General features: G+C 38.1%; 1 protein-coding gene across 6 annotated transcripts in view; it reads left to right on the forward strand.

Moving 5' to 3' along the window:
* The window catches only part of samd12 (sterile alpha motif domain containing 12), a 132,632-nt gene that overhangs the window by 60,072 nt on the left and 55,963 nt on the right, over positions 1-16,597 (forward strand). The window lies entirely within an intron of this gene.

Below are 16,597 nucleotides of genomic sequence, written 5' to 3' on the forward strand. Positions count from 1 at the left end.
GGAGCGAGCAATGTACACAATAGAAAGACAGGAGAGCAGAGGAGAGGGAGCGAGGTGTTGTAATTACTGCAGTGTACCCAGACAGAATTAGCTAGACGGGCAGTGATTAACCTTTAAGGCTTCCTGGGCCATGGGAGAGAAATAATTAGATTTCCCTCCTCTCTCTTTGCCATGGGGACAGCAGAGAATGGAGGCTCATCACTTATTGCTTACAGCCAACAGAGACAGACTGGCACACTCCAAAATAGAAACCGATACCCAAACATCAACTGCCTCAGTGTTGAGTGGACAGCCTGATTGTAGCACTTTGGAGCCACTGCAGGGTGAAAAACAAAGGGTACATACATCCAGCATCCGCCTACACATGCTGTGAGAAGAATGAAAAGAGAACTTGATGGAATAAAGTGAAAGGCTTGCTGACTTTGTCAACTCAACAAACTTTGTCCCGATCCTTGCAGAAAATGTATGCACTTACTGTATAAAGTCATCAAATTCGGAAGTGACAAGATTGTTATGTTTCAGCAAAAGTAAAGTGTGATTTCAAGGCCTGAGAGGGAAGCTGCAGTGCATTTGATTGAAGATGTAGAGAATATAAGAATACTAAAAATGACCACAAACAAAAAAACACAGGAGAATATGTTATGGTCAAACAAACCCCATGGAAAAGAAAAACAACTCCAAAATGTCCACAAATTATCAGAACCAAATTTCCAAGACCAAGATTCAAGACTCAGACCAGGTTATACATTATTGAAGAATATCCCAATCAATGCAGTCCTAGCAGAAAATACAAAGACAAGCACCGAAAAATATAGACAGGATACAGAATAAATGAAAAATTAAGCAGCATATGATCTTGACATAATTTAATTTAATTTAATTTTAATTTAATTTAATACCTGTGAATGAGCTTATATTTTTACAACAAAACATTTCTGATATCAGTGAAAGGAAATGAGTACACCTTCCTTATTTAACTGGACTTGTTTCAGGACAGACCTCCCCAACATAAGTAATTCACAGAATTTATGGCTCATGCTGAATCCTGGAGGCCCTCCTTGACACTTGATAATCATCAATATTTAGTCTTTTTTTTCTAGAAAATGACAAGGTATGCAAAATGTAAACATGTGTTTTGTCAGTTAGTCATAAGACATTTTTACAGGTGTACTTCAAGGAGGAGGAAGTGTCAGCACATTTTAGAAAACAAGTTAAATATGAGGAAAAAAAAGACAAGTTAACCAAAGATCAAAAACACAGTTTTTACAAAGTGATTTAAGCATGAGACAAGTTTGTTTGTCTAACAGATTCTACACAGTCACGTAATCAAAATAAGAATCAGAATCATAATACGTTAGGGATCCCCAAGGACAAAATTACTTTTTGTACAGTTCACTTTTTCTACATCTCAGGTCTGTCTCAGAAGCTGCCGAGTTCTATTTATATTTAGCTTTAATCTATATCTGATCCACATTGAACCCCGCCACTCGACCATAGTCAGCTAAGATAGGCTCCAGCGACATCCACATCCCTTACTTCAGATAAGATGAATGATTTCACCTGTAACCATAGCCGGGTGATGAACTGGCGAGTTGACCAGGGTATACCTCGCCTCTCACCTATAACCAGCGGGGATAGGCTCCAGCGTGACCCATGATCTAATTTCAATGAACGACTGAAGACCCGTCTTGCTGAAGAAGATGAAAGAGTGTGTAACCATAAAAGCAAATAAAGATCTTTCTGCAGCAGAAGAGTGTTAACCTGCAGCATCTGACTTTCCACTGGCCAATGAAAATGAGTTATAGCTTTCTACTAAACTCTCTGCCACCCTAAAAAGTCAAAATATACAAAAAACTGAAGAGGAGAATGAGAATGATTAATTTGGTTGACAATGATATTTAATCGTTCTAATTGTTTTGACAAAAAACCTCAAGTGACTGCATCAGATCTCCCTGAATTAACTGTAATGTAAAGATAGGAAACCATTAAGCTGTCATGTTTCTCCCATCCTCCAAAGAAATCTTGCTTTAGTTCTTCTCCAGTATTCAATTTCATGCTTAAAACCATTTTTGAGTTTTTAATAACAACCCTGTGCCTGTAAATATGCTATTACTGGCTCGTGAAATCATCACACTCAAAAGAAACTTGAATTACACAGCTGACAGAGCTGTATAAAAGTGGATTTCAGTGCTAATCTGTGAATGTAGACACAGGCCCGCTGTTTATGCTTCATTTACTGTAACAGAGTCTCATTTTAAAGAGGAGACGAAGGCAACTTTAGAGGAAATTAGACTGAGACGGTTCACTTTTTCAGCTGTGACTCTTAGCATCTAACAAGTGAAACTGTATTTTTGTTTTTGAGAATTTTCTTTGCCTCATCCCATTATTTAAACATCATACCAAACATGCAATATAAGTAAATAGAAGACATTCTTTTAGTATGTACATGTGTGTTAAAAAGTCTATGTTCTTGATTTGAATCAATGAACATGGCCTTTGACCTCTTTTCCAAAGGGTGTGTCAGATACAGGAGACGAAATTGCTCACTTGGGTTCCAGGGTGAAGAGGTTCAGAACAGATTCTGTGTCCCTGCGGCGGTAAATAAAGGAAGGTTTCCTGTTGCGCATTGGTGAAACTCGATTCCTCTGCTCCAGACGCTGTAATGAATGATCTCCCTTTGCTTCATGACATCATAGAATAAACCTCATCAGTCAGAGATGAAAAAGATGTTCTCTTTTGTCTTTTCTCTTAGTTCTCAACCAATTCAACATGTAAATTTTATTAAATATTTAAACTCAACTGAGCTAAGCACAAATTTTTAAAAAAAATGCTCACTGATGTTAGTAGATTAGCACCTGATCTCAAGCACACAAAACAGTAACTTTTAAATGGCCTGTAGAAAGAACTTATCAGTAATTTGATCTCTGTGCATATTGAAGAATTATTCCACCACTTCACCATGTTTGGTCAAAGTTTCCTTTGATCATTTTAATTTCTTGATTAGAAAACAAAATTACTATTGTGGACAGCATGGTAACACAGTGGGGAGCATTGTTGCATTACAGCTAGAAGGTCCTGGGTTCAAATTTACCAGGGACTCGTCTATGTGGAGTTTTGCAACTTCTCTATATATTTTTTTTTTAAATATGAAACCCTTGTCTTTGGGTGGAGGACAATGATTGCAAAGTGATTGTTAAATACAACATACTGTTTGAATTTGGATTGTGATTATTTATTGAATTTGGATTGTATCAATCCAGCAGGATAAGATGTTAAGTTACGTTGGCATATGATGTTTTAAAAAATCTCGTTCCACTCACCCCTTTTTTTTTTTACCACCTTACCCCTCTGTAGGTCTCTGCTGGCCAGATGCTATTTGATCTATCGCTGTTGTAGAAATAATTTATCTTTATCCAGTTGCTTCAGCCAGGTAGTGTCAATGTGGCTGTGGCTTTTGGTGAAGGAAGGCACCCATTTTTACTGTTTGCTGAGCAAATTAGAAAAATGTTTCCTGTCACGGCCATGCGTGAAAGGAGTATATTTCCTCCAAAGTTCTTATTGAAACTATTCCCTCATAAGACTAAAGGGGCTCAGGGTGTCTACTGTCCTTCCTTTGGTCTTATCAGTCAATCAGATGTCTTGCTTCAGTGAGGGGGGGAGCTGAGAGGTCTCATTATCTGAATTATCCAAGTCCTCAGAATCCATCCCTCTGCGTCCCCCTTAAACCTCCCTTGACTCTGCCTCCCTTCCCCTCTACCTCCTCTCCCCTTTCGCTCTTTTTCCCTGCAAGCAAAGGTCAAATTATTCCTTTCATAATTTCTCATCAGCTAGATTTTCCTCCTTGGAGACTCCATCAACAGAGCCTGAAAGATGTGATTAAGGTGAAGAAGACTTTGAATACCTGTGACTGACAAAGTGAATGGTTTTTTTTTCCTTATCCATATCTGTATATGACGCACAGTCATATGCACAGTCATTTAATAATGTCTCCCGCAGTTTCATTTTTACTCTTCTTTGAATATGAATTCAATGCAGCTGTCTTGGATGGCTCTCCACATTTAGAGCTAATAAGGGCTCTTTCTTACAAAGTAAATGTTATTTAGGGGAAAATGGCTCCACACAGTGTGCTGTAAAGGTCCTCATTAATGTCGCTGGTCTCTGAGGCACTGAACACCTAAATGCAGACAACCACAATATAGCTGCATCTGTGATTATAATAATGCTATGAAATACTGAGAGTAATTGCACCCCCTGTTGTGAAAGAAAATGCTCCTTTCATTGAAACATGATTCGATTTTTGTAATGAAGGCAGAGCAGATGCCCCATAGATGCTTTGTCCTTATTCACTCAGCAAATGTACTCCAGTTGTATTTTGAAATTAGGGAGGAATGGAAAATAGAATGCACAAGCAATTTACCATATTGAAAAGATTTCCCTTTTCCCCAAAATACTGTTTTATAACCTCAAGCTATAATTCTCCTTGACATGCAATGAATGCTCCCTGTTAAGGGCCCCCAATTACAGATTTTGGCCTCACTCACAAAACACTTTCACGCTGGCCTTCTAGTCGGCCATATTCTTCTTCTTTTTTCTCTCAGGGAAAAACAGTAGAAAGGGAGATGAGCAATGCCAAGGTTAGGCGAAGCACATTTCATCTAGTTTTACCCGGGGAGAAGCAACAGATGCATGAATACAACAAACCCAGTCTTACCTCCAACTCCTGCTCTCAAGGACATTGTGGAGTAGGATGAACAACCTGTGCAGTTCTCGTAATGAAGCCGAGGAAAAGAGGGCAGTACCTGAATTCAGAACAATGTGCAGGAGCGGAAAGAGGAAAAATGGAAATGAACAAAGCATGGTAATTAAGAAGGATGAACAAAGAGGCAAGGGAAGAAGACTTGGACAGGTGGAATAGCTTGAGGCAAAGCATCGTCTCAGGGCTCTGGTCTCTGACCCATGGCGGAAGATAGCAGATTGCTTTGACAGGTCTGCTGACATCACATGCAATCGTCTGCCCCTGATCAGAGTCTCTGGAGAGTCCTTGGCTGCAAAATGTCCAACAAATTTTGCAGCAGTACAGTGTCTTGTGTGCTATTATGTGACTGCTGTACAGAGAAATTTGCAGTGAGCAATCAATATACTGTTTATATAGATTTGATCTCTCACCACAAAGGCTAACTGTTGGCAGAGCTTGGGTCCCGCCAGTCATGTAAACTTAATGAAGTTCATTCATCTTGCAGAACAGAGCTCTATAAATGGCATGTTGGTGTGAAATCACAACCTGAATAATATGTGAGAAAAAACTACTCCTCTGGTCGATGAAACCCAACCACTCAATACTTTGCTCTTTTATGGCTTTTTAAATCCGAGACGGCGGGTAAGGTTTCGCTGCACAGAGCCACATTCATTAATTTATAGTGAAATGAGATGCCATTAAAAAGTCATTGTACCAGTGGCCTGGCAGCACGGCTGGTTCCGCTCAGTCTGCTGCCGTCTCCAGCGTCTCTGACCACCTCCGGACATCCAGGAGCCCAGACGAAACGGACAGGCCAGACTCCTGAGCACTCTGGCTTCCCAGCATTCGCTCATGGTCTTACCAAACTGGATCAATAGCCATAGGACTCTTATTGCACTCTAAGGCCAGTCATTACCCCATAAACATGCCTGAGCACTGGCTCCAGACTATTTGTACGTACGAGTAATGGAGAGGAGAAAGATGGCACTCAAGAAGTTGTTTTGCCAGCTTTTTTACAAGGACAACTGTTCTGACATAATCAGTTAATGCATGTCCAGCCCACCGCAGTGTGTTAATATGGTACCCTGCTTCTTACTTGGAATGAGAGCAAGATGATGCCACCAAATTTAATATTACACCTCTTATTTTTGCGACAACAACAGGTAGGGATTACTTTCAAAATGTTTTTGCAGGTTCTCATTTACTTTCAAAACCAATCTTTCATTTGGATATACATAACCATACAACCCAAAACTGAGAAGTTATAAATGTGTCAATCTTAATAAAATTTAAAAAAAACTAAAACTATAAAAAATAAAAAAATCACTCTTTTTTAAGTTATTTATGTAAATGCAGACACTAAACTGGCTAAGCCACTGGCCCGAGCAACAGAAAAGAATCTCAATGAATCACCTCAGAATGCTGAGAACCATAGATGCATAAAGGATGGTGAGAGAAAGGTGTTGAGCAGAAAGAAGAGATGGATATCAAGGACAGTTAAGGGAAATGGGGTGCAACGAGTGGGTACATAAAAGGAAATGATGTATATAACGCAAGTCCAGGATCATGCTTTGTGTACTAGGAGATTTATGGGGGTGTATGTAGTAACAGCATAGCACCACGCATGATCATCCATTATTATTGTAACATCTCTCACCATCAAGCTGAGTGTGATTGATGGGGGGCTGTTAATTACTTTAGAATTTGTCCTTATCACACAGGTGTCACGCAGTATTTTAAAAAGTACCATTTGCAACTGTACATTGACCAAAGTGTGTTATTTGTCAGTGAGTAGTGTGGAAAAAAAATAGATCAAAGAACGAAGAAAGAGATTATTAAGTGTTCTACCATGGGGATACCAACATTAAATAATTAATAAACTTCCGCTTTAAATTTTTACGGCAATCAATTTCTTGAAGTTTAAGCATATGAGGTTGTGAATGTATAACAGCTTAACAGCGCATTTCCGAAAACATTTGAGACAAGAAATGGTTTTGTGCTTGTTTAGCACCCCTCACTTCTCCAGTTTAATCTGATTTTATTCAGCAGTGTGTATTTAGATCAGACGAAGGAGACAGCATTTGTCTTGGTCTGATGGCTTTGTATGATATCGAGGGCCAACAAATGTCATGTGTTTGGTGGCCCTTGAGTGTTTTTTACTCAGAATTTTTTTTCTCTCATTTCTTCATTTGCTTGTTCGACATGGAGTCTAGGCTACACATTTTGGGTTAAAGCTTATAAGTACTTATAAATAATAGTTTTATTTTCACTTAGTTATACAGAATATGAGGAAATCTTGTCATTTCTACTATCCATGGATTACTATACAAATCAATGTGATTAAACGTTTGTACATTTTAATGGCTGCCCTCTCACCATCTCTTAAATTAAGTTCATTGCAGGGATTCCATGTTAAACAAAAGACTAACTAAATACTATTTTATCTAGAGAAAATTTAAAAAGTAAGATGTGCTCAAAAAACAGATCAACCCACCTACATCGGTTGGAATTGGCAATATTAGTTTCAATGTTTTATTGATTTCCACAATGTAAGTCCATGCATATCTTTTATTTTGTTGCATTATTTTTTTTCTGGTGTCAGAAATTAAGAAATAAAATGTAAATTAAAACCAGAAAAGGAAAATGTGTTTTTTAATGTTCATTGTTGACTTGTGGTTAAAGTTGGTGAAAGCAATGCTTGTTATTGCAGAGCACCAACTTGGCGAAGGTATTCTTCTCTTTGTGCAATTCAACGCTTTTCTCACTATGTATTGGTTTAAAATGAAAGCAGTTAAACACATCTGAGGAACAACAGTATGTCAAGAGTAGTTCAATATTTTAATAAACAAAGGATGCAGTTTTCTGAAAATTACTATATAGCAGTAAACTCTCACACTTATATTTGAAAAATGCAAATAAAACTTTTTTTCTTGCATGTATTTGTCTTTCTGTCGATCTTTCTTCCAGTCTGTTGTTTGGCTACAGAAAATTCATGTGTAGATTTATGGAAGAAGTGGATAAGAAGATGAATGAATGAATGAATGAATGAATGAATGAATGAATGAATGAATGAATGTGTAGAGTGGAATGGTGACCAAAGGAGCATTTTTTTATAATTATTTGATAATAATGATCATCAGTTGATGTGTTTCAACTAAGTGGAGTGTGCCTCTAATTTCCCTACGGGGATCAAAGCATTATATTTTTTTAAAAAAGCTCAGGAATTCATGGAATACTCGGCTACAGCTGACCCTGTTCTAGACAACTAGAATGCATATCATAACCCAGATTAACAATGTGAAAGGTAAACTGGTTGTGCCCCTACTGGCTTGCAAAACACATGAATTGGAGGAAATTATTTGGGCATAATGCTCCTCTACTCCTCCACTGATCATGTGACAAATTCAACCTCGTTGCAATTGGTCTTCACACAACATTGGCTCAAGACATGCTGGAAATCACACCTACCTGTTCCCCAACACTACGATATATTTTGTTTCATTGAGCTTTGACTAACAACTTTTTATGGTTGATGTAGTTGTTTTCTTTTTTTTTTTTCAGTTTAGATTACCTTCTAGTTTTATAAACAGTGGTTATGGTGAGTCTTACTGAATAAAGTTTTAGTTTTATTTGAGCTCTAAGCTCATCCAATGAAAATTTTACAGTTTAATGTTAAAATATGAATGATTTTCGTTTCAGCCAATCAGCAATGTTCAAGTATAAATGTATTCACAATAGTTACCCTTGTTCTTTAACTTTCCCATGCCTTCTACTTCTACTTGATATGTTCGTGCTGCAGGACAGAAGTTTGGGGCTGAACTTGCCCTCCATTAAAGATTTACCTTGTTCACAGAGGGGAGTTATTAGCGGCAGAGGCCCCTGCTCCTCACAAAGAAGTTTCACATCAGGACCAGTTTGTTGCTTTGTCAAAAGATTAAAGCCATTTTGTTGAAGTTTTTTTTTCTGCTGTTCCACTTAATTGATCTTCTTCTACCTACCTCCACCCCATTCCTCTTTTATTTGCCAGTTAGGAATGACAAACTGGTCTCCTTTACTATCCCTCTAGCTCTTGATTTTTTCTTTTGCCTCTAGTTTGTGTCCAGTTTTATCTGTTTGCATGTCTTTCATAGTTTCTTTCATGTTTATTTTGTGTCTTCTCGCGTTCCTTCAATGTTTGTCTCATTGTGTCAATAAGTTTTCCATGTTGTGCATCTGACACTGGTCAGATAGCCCATACCAGTCTCTGTGCTTAAGGGACATTGCTAATATAATTACAGCTTTTGATTATCCTCAAGATTTAATACAGGAATGCCTTTCCCTGATGCAGCGCCAGTCTGGCAGCTGCCTCCACTGTTATAGCTAATGAGGGACACTGAGAGTTTTCCATTGCTTCACGACTACTTGATTTATTGTTTCACTCAGTTCATATCTGAGGCTGCATTCCTGTGTATTAGAAAGCAGTTAATAATGAAATAATTTAGTTTGAGACAGATGTACCCAGTCTGTGGCGTTTTGTAGACAAGTAAGCCGATGGTAAATAACACATATCTGTGGAAATGACCACACTCTCACACTGCAACATCAGACAGCATATAACGCATAATTAGAACCTGGGACTCATTTCAGCCTGCACCCACTTCAATACCCATGACCTTTGGATCATTATCTTAAAGTTACGCTAAGATGTGATAATAGTCATATGATCGTATAGTCATATTTGTGGACCGATTTATTCAATTATATTAATTTTACAAAAATATCTCAATGCCACTTTAAAATGTTTTTTGTTTCCATTTTTCTTTCAAGCGCTGATGTAATATTCACCCTAATACAATTAACTTATGGCCTGCATCACAATAGAGACAATCAATCAATCAAAACATAATCATTAAAGAAATTTCTCATCTCTTGTTGTTGGGTTGGGTAGAGTTTAAAATTTTTATTGTAAATAAATAAAAATTGTATGTAATATTTTAAAGAAAACATTTTATCACCAGCTGCACCAATGGACACATATTCTCTCCTAGAGTGACTGGCTGAGATGGTAAACTGGTTAAAACTCACCAAAACAATGTATGTTTTTTTTCTATATTTTCCTCTTTTCTTTCCTTTACTGTATTGAAGAAACATGCCAATACTTACTTCAAGATTTCTGACAAGCACTAGGAAAACACCAAAACACACAACTCTAAGGCAAATTGGATTTCCAAAAAAACAGTCTGTAATGTTCAGGAAGATATTTGATGCACAAGAAGTCAGTCAGTGAGGCAAACAGATCCAAAAGGGAGAAGGCAGAGGGTAAGTCCAAAAACCAAATCAAACATTGGGAAGCTGTCACTAGGAGTAATAATGGATTGCTTGCAGTAAAGACAAACATGAACTGACACAGAGGGTAGGTAGCAAGAGGGTAGGTGCAAAACATTAGTGCGGAACAGGTAATCACTTGACAGGAAGCAATTTGAAACTAGAAACCAAGGCAGTCTCAGACTGCAACACCCCTGAATTCAAAAGTTTACCGTGACCTACTTGCATGGGTAAAAGATCAAAGCTAATGGTCTGACCAACATTCATAGATCAAAACACTAGCTTTGATCTACGGTCTTATTCACGCTAGCCTTCTCCCTCGTCTTTCTATCTTATCCGGTTCCTGAGAGTACAAAAGTTTAAATTTGACCTTGACCTAGCTTTCTCAAGGTGAAGGTCATCATCTTATTTTCATCCCCTTTTCCGCCGGAGTAATGTGATTTTTGTTTTATCTTTCTATCTGCAACGGTTGTGAAGATATTTGGTGGACTAATGAACGAATGGACGGAAGGATGAACGGACGAACACTGACAATTACAATACATTACTGCTTTGAAGCGGGATGTAACTTTGGCTTTGTTGAATAGAGGTGTATGCTGTATGTTTATGTCTATTAACATTTATTAATCAGAAGCTGCTGACTGAAACCCCCACATGCTTCACAGAAGAATAGTCATATGAATTATTCTTTACAGATTCTGCACAAAGCAGATGCTTACATCCCCAAGGCCATAACTGCCATTCCTAACAGAATATGTATACTGTATATTCTGGTAACCTTCATGATATCACACATTTCAACAGCTGAGAGTGTGCAGAAGGCATTTTTTCGAACATCAAAGTATGCAGTAGATGAGTAACCAAACTGGTGGCCAGCGGGTCAAATCTCTATGACAAGAGAAGTTCATCTTGGTCGGGAAGCTTTTTGACATGATGGAAAGATTCCACTTTACCAGTCAAGACAGCATGAAGTGAGCTGGCCTGATGGTAATGTTGGTTCATGCTCACCCAGAAGGCGATTTTTGATGATTTTATTGTCGTTATTATTTTATTGTCGTTGTTGTTGTAGTTTGTGTTGTGTTGCGATGCACTGGTGACAGGTCCAGAGCATACCCCGCCTGTCGTCTGTAGCCGGCTGGAGTTAGCTCCAGCAACCCCCGTGACCCGCAAAGCAGAAAAGCAGCTTAAGATGAGATCGTTATACTCGTCTCCTCCACAGGAAAATGGATGGATTGATGGAATTTGTTGTTGTTGCTGTTGTTGTTGTTGTTATTGCTGTTGTTGTTGTGGCTATTATATAGCTTTTCTGCAACTTCTCATCCTGTAGTTCACACAGGACCACCAGACAGAAAGACAAAATGTCTTCCTCACTTTGCAGTAGCCGTAGTAGTAGTAGTAGTAGTAGTAGTAGTAGTAGTAGTAGTAGTAGTGGTAGTGGCAGTTTAGTACTGTATTAGCAATAGAAATAGTAGTAGCAGTAGTACTAGTAGTAGTGATAGCATTAGTAGTAGTCATTGTCGTAGTAGTAGCAGCAGTAGTAGTAGTAGTAGTAGTAGTAGTAATAGTAGTAGTAGTAGTAGTAATAGAAGTAGTAGCAGTAGTAGTGGCATTATTAGTAGTAGTAATAGTACTAGTAGTAGTAGTGGTAGTATTAGTGTTAATGTTAGTAGTAGTCATAGTAGAAGCAGTGGTAGCAGTATTAGTATTCGTAGTAGTAATAGTAATTGTATTAGTAGCAGTGAGTGGTCGTTTTAGTGTAAGTAGTAGTCATAGTAGTAGCAGAATTAGTATTAGCATTTGTAGTAGTAATAGTACTGGTAGCAGTAGTAGTAGTAGCAGTGGTAGTAGTAGTAAGAGTAGTAGTAGTATTGGCAGTATTAATAATAGTAGTAGTAGCAGTATTAGTAGTAGTAGTAGTAGCAATAATAATAGTAGTAGTAATAGCAGTAATAGTAGTAACAGTAGTAGTAGTAGTAGTAGTAGCAGTAGTAGTAATAGTAGTAGTAGTAGGACTAATAGTAGTAGTAGTAGTAGTAGTAGTAGTACTAGTGGGGGTAGTAGTAGTAGTAATAGTAGTATTCATAGTGGGAGTAATAGTAGTAGTAGTAGTAGTAACAGTAGTAGTAGAAGTAGAAGTAGGAGTAATAGTAGTAGTAGAAGTAGTAATAGGTTAGGTTATGTGTCTGACATCGGCCCTCATGTGATTTTCTTGATATACTTATAAGATATTAGCCTTTAAGGAAAAGGTCAACCGGACTGATAAACCATGAGACCCTTTTGGCTCTCAGTACAACCACAGCAGCACACCAACACACATCTCTGAAGCAGACAGTAGCACAGATCCACGTACACACACCTAGTGATGCTAATGACCTGCCCTCTGATGATAGACGTGAAGCTTTAGAGCTGCAGTCAGTTCAAACCTAAATATGATCAGTGCTTAATTCCGTGGTTCTTTCGTTTGTGTGTGTGTGTGCGTGCGTGCGTGCGTGTGTGCGTGCGTGTGTGTGTGCGTGCGTGCATGCGTGCATGCGTGCGTGTTTCTCTGAAATTAAAATGGCTCATTGTGTGTATGCTGATTGGGGAAACATGTCTGGTGTTTATAACCTCAGCATATCAAAGGGAACCTCTGTGACCTCTGATATTCAGTTGGATAGTCACACAAATACACTCCCACACACACACACAAACACACACACACACACAGCTATTGGTGTCCTAACCATAATTATGCAGATGAAGAGAAAGTAAGTGGCTTTAATTTGAATTCCTCCTTTCTCCCTTCATGTTTCACTAATAGTTTCATTTTATAGCAATTTGTTCCGCCTCAGGCAATGACTCATAACAAAGGCATTTGGCTGTAAAACAAATGTATAACACACATGTATTCAAACACACACTCAACTCTATTTGACGTCTCCCTGATTCTTCACACAATTTACCTCCCCTCCTTTAACTTTTCCCAGTTTCACCTCCACCTCCATCTATTCTAGACTATCAAAGTTACAGCATTTGGCTGCAGAACGTGTAGAATTATGGTATGTCAGTATTTTAAGTGCTGCTACTATAAAATGGGCACAGAGAAACCATAAGAAGTAGAATGAGGCAGGCAGGCCAAGCTCTGCTGCAGGCATTTACTGCCCTGGCACAGCAATAACACTATATAGAGCCCACTAGGGACGCATGACAAGAAATCTACCCACTAGATATTTATGAAGGACATGTTATTTTTCATTATGCACATATTAAATCATCAGTTTAAATAGTAGACAATGTGCCGTGGTTCTGTTCTTTTGTATGCTCGGCAGGTGTGTTTGTGTTGAACTCCTTTTCTTCTGACAGGTCAAGCCGTGGCAGAGGGTGTGGCTGGCTCTTAGCAGCTGACGAGGCACACCACTTCTCACTGCTCATCAGCCTCTGCTCAAAAGGCCTGGCCGTCTCTTAGGACAGTGCCAGATAATTCTGTCCTGTTCCAGTAATGCGAGTGTTCTTAGTTTTCTCTCAGCCACCAGTTGTTTGTGGAGTTTTAGTCATTTTTGCTCTGCTGCTTTTGGTTATCTTAGCTCACTTGCGTTTTTCAGCCTAAGCAATAAAACTTTTTTGTTTTTTTTATTTGACTCAGTCTCTGCCCCCTGGGGTCCAGACACAAACAACCTTAACACAGTGGATTTTTTCTGCATGACCTCTTTCTAGATATTTAAAAAACATTTGCAAAGATTGCCTTTTGTTTAGAATTTTATTATTTTATTTGCCCATTATCGCAGTGATGTGGAAGTAGCTCACTTTTGAGTACCTTTAACTCCAACACTGTCTGACTCTGATAGATGCAGCACAGATTGCTACTTAACCAGTTTCCTAGTGGACAGTGAGCAGTTCTTTGAGAATAAAGTCATTATGTGATCTTTTATGGGATGTTCTACTTCTTATGTGACTTATGCACCTGGGAGGGGTATAGGAAAGGAACAAAATCTACATGGATGTCTTTACAGTTAACCAGCAGTTTCCATATTGGTTATTCCTTATTGGTTCTAATAATACCTTAGTCCTGTTTAATGGGAAAAACAGGTTGAGTGGTTTTCTTTGTTTGATTACAAAGGTATCTCCTAACAACAAATTAATCTATGTACCATGTGATATTGATATGAATAGGAGATGCCCTGTTTGCTAAATGTGTGACATGAATTCAGCACTGCAGCTCATCTATACTCCACTTGCACTGAGTGGCGTTCTCAGAGTTAAAGGTTCTGGCGCCACAGCAGAACATTTCTTCACCATCACACAACTCCTTGAACCTGTCAGAACAAAGGTAATAGAGACAAGTAGTTTTGGCTGAATCACTGTTAGATGATTGAATGGCTGATCAGTGATGGTTCGACCCACAGGACGATGCATTTAGTTTCCCAGAATGACAACGTGAATATTGTTTTTGTTGTTTCCCTCAGTATCTTCTACATGTGGTGATATCAAGTCTCTTGTAGGGGTGATCATGATTTATAATTTGAAATGTGATCTTCAACACATATCTACATTAAATATCCAGTGAATATAAGCTAACCAGAATTTAGCAACACATTTTGCTCTGTTGCTTAAAAAGTAATATACTGGGCTTATATACTGGACCTGTTTTTTGTATTGTTACTTTCATTTTATGTATGTATTTTTTGCTCTGTCTTCGCCTTGCATCTGTTTTAGTAAATGGTTACAATCCAGTTATTGTTTGTTTCCTGTCTGAAACCTGAAAACTGAAAACCTGGCCATATCATGAACAAAACGTGAGCTTGATTGTTTGCCAATAAAGAGTCTTAATACTGTATGAAAGACAAAGTGATTCACCGTCAGTTTGTCTGCTCATATATACGGTTTCTGTTTGTCACTAGCATGGCTGCAAATCAGCAGAGTGAGCTGTACAAAAAGTTTCCAAAGATACAGAAATAATGGCAAAACCCACAACAAGGATGAGTCAACTTTAGGTCTGCAGAAGAACCGTTTTGGATGTAAAGATCCAATCTCTTTTTTGGGGGGTTTTTGTAATTTTTTTGTAGGGGGGGGCATTGCTAAATTGATATGATTATGTCAGCACCGACTCTGGTTTGCTGCTGCTGCTTCTCTTGAGAATTCCTTGTGAATTTAGCATTCTTGATAATAGGTAGCATATGTATACATGTGATTTCTTATTTTAATGACATTCACATTTGATAAACAGGCATCCTGCAATGCAGCATATTTCACAACCCTGGTGCTATTCTTAGACACTTCACCCAGGAGTCTAGTCACAGGCTTCGTTCTGCCTCTCATTTGCGTCCTCTGGGAGGTTCTAACAGACACAAATCAAGACTGGTGTAATTAAAGTATTGGACTGAAGAGCTGATTATGCTTCTCTGTCATAATTTCCCAGGTTATCAAAAGGTGAGAATCCCTGGCAGGTTTATTGTTATTCAAAATTAAAGTGTGCAGTGTAATTGTCATTACTTATGTAATGATAGTAGCTGCATGAGCTATTATCTCTGCTTTGCTTCACACACACTCGGTGGTTTGCCAAATTAGTCAATGAAAAAAAGTGATATTTTGCAGTTTGGGTGCATTACCCTGTTACACAGGTATTTAAAACATATTTGTTAAAACGTATGTTTGTATATTGAGTGATGACTACCATATGGAAAGCTCAGTGGTTTGTCCAGTCGTATATCTATCTATCTATCTATCTATCTATCTATCTATCTATCTATCTATCTATCTATCTATCTATCTATCTATCTATCTATCTATCTATCTATCTATCTATCTATCTATCTATCTATCTATCTATCTATCTATCCTCAACTACATTACGACGGCACACTGTGTATTATATATACAGTATATACAGTATATATATATATATATACATATATATATATATATACATATATATATATAAACATCTGAGGACAATTTACTAACTTTTTTCCTCATAAACTCTTCTGTGCCTTCCTTTAGAAAGACAACACTATCGAGTAACAAATTACACAAGAGAAAGGCACATTTTTTCACACTACACAAAGAAAGATGATGGTCATCCGCTTGTATTATGTTCTCCTCTCTAGATGCTATCAATCCTTGTTTACCATCACATGGGAACCCTGGGCAAATGTCACAGAAATGCTTTAAAGTTCATCACAATGGACCATTTTATGACAAGAGCCCATCATTTATATGTATGGGCACATACACTGCCCTGCGTGCAAATGCATGAAACTACATCATCCAGAACCTTTTATTGATGCCTTAAAGATGCATTAGGTAGGTTAAAGCCCTTTTGCAAATTTGTCATTTGAAACAACCATCAAGATGTGACCTTTTTAAAATATACTGTCTTTTACAGGCAATCATGCATCTCCATACTTGGCTCTTAAAAGCAGGCAACAACACTGACTTATTCATCAGCTCCATATTTACAGCCCAGACCATATACAGAGACCATATTCACACATTTTTCTCCTTCTGCAAAAGAACATGAGATGACGTGTCAGACTCCTTCCCACACATTCCATCTCTTTCATAATCCTTTCTGTGCTTTTT

Source organism: Antennarius striatus, chromosome 14 (assembly GCF_040054535.1).
Source record: "Antennarius striatus isolate MH-2024 chromosome 14, ASM4005453v1, whole genome shotgun sequence".
NCBI classification, from domain to species: domain Eukaryota; kingdom Metazoa; phylum Chordata; class Actinopteri; order Lophiiformes; family Antennariidae; genus Antennarius; species Antennarius striatus.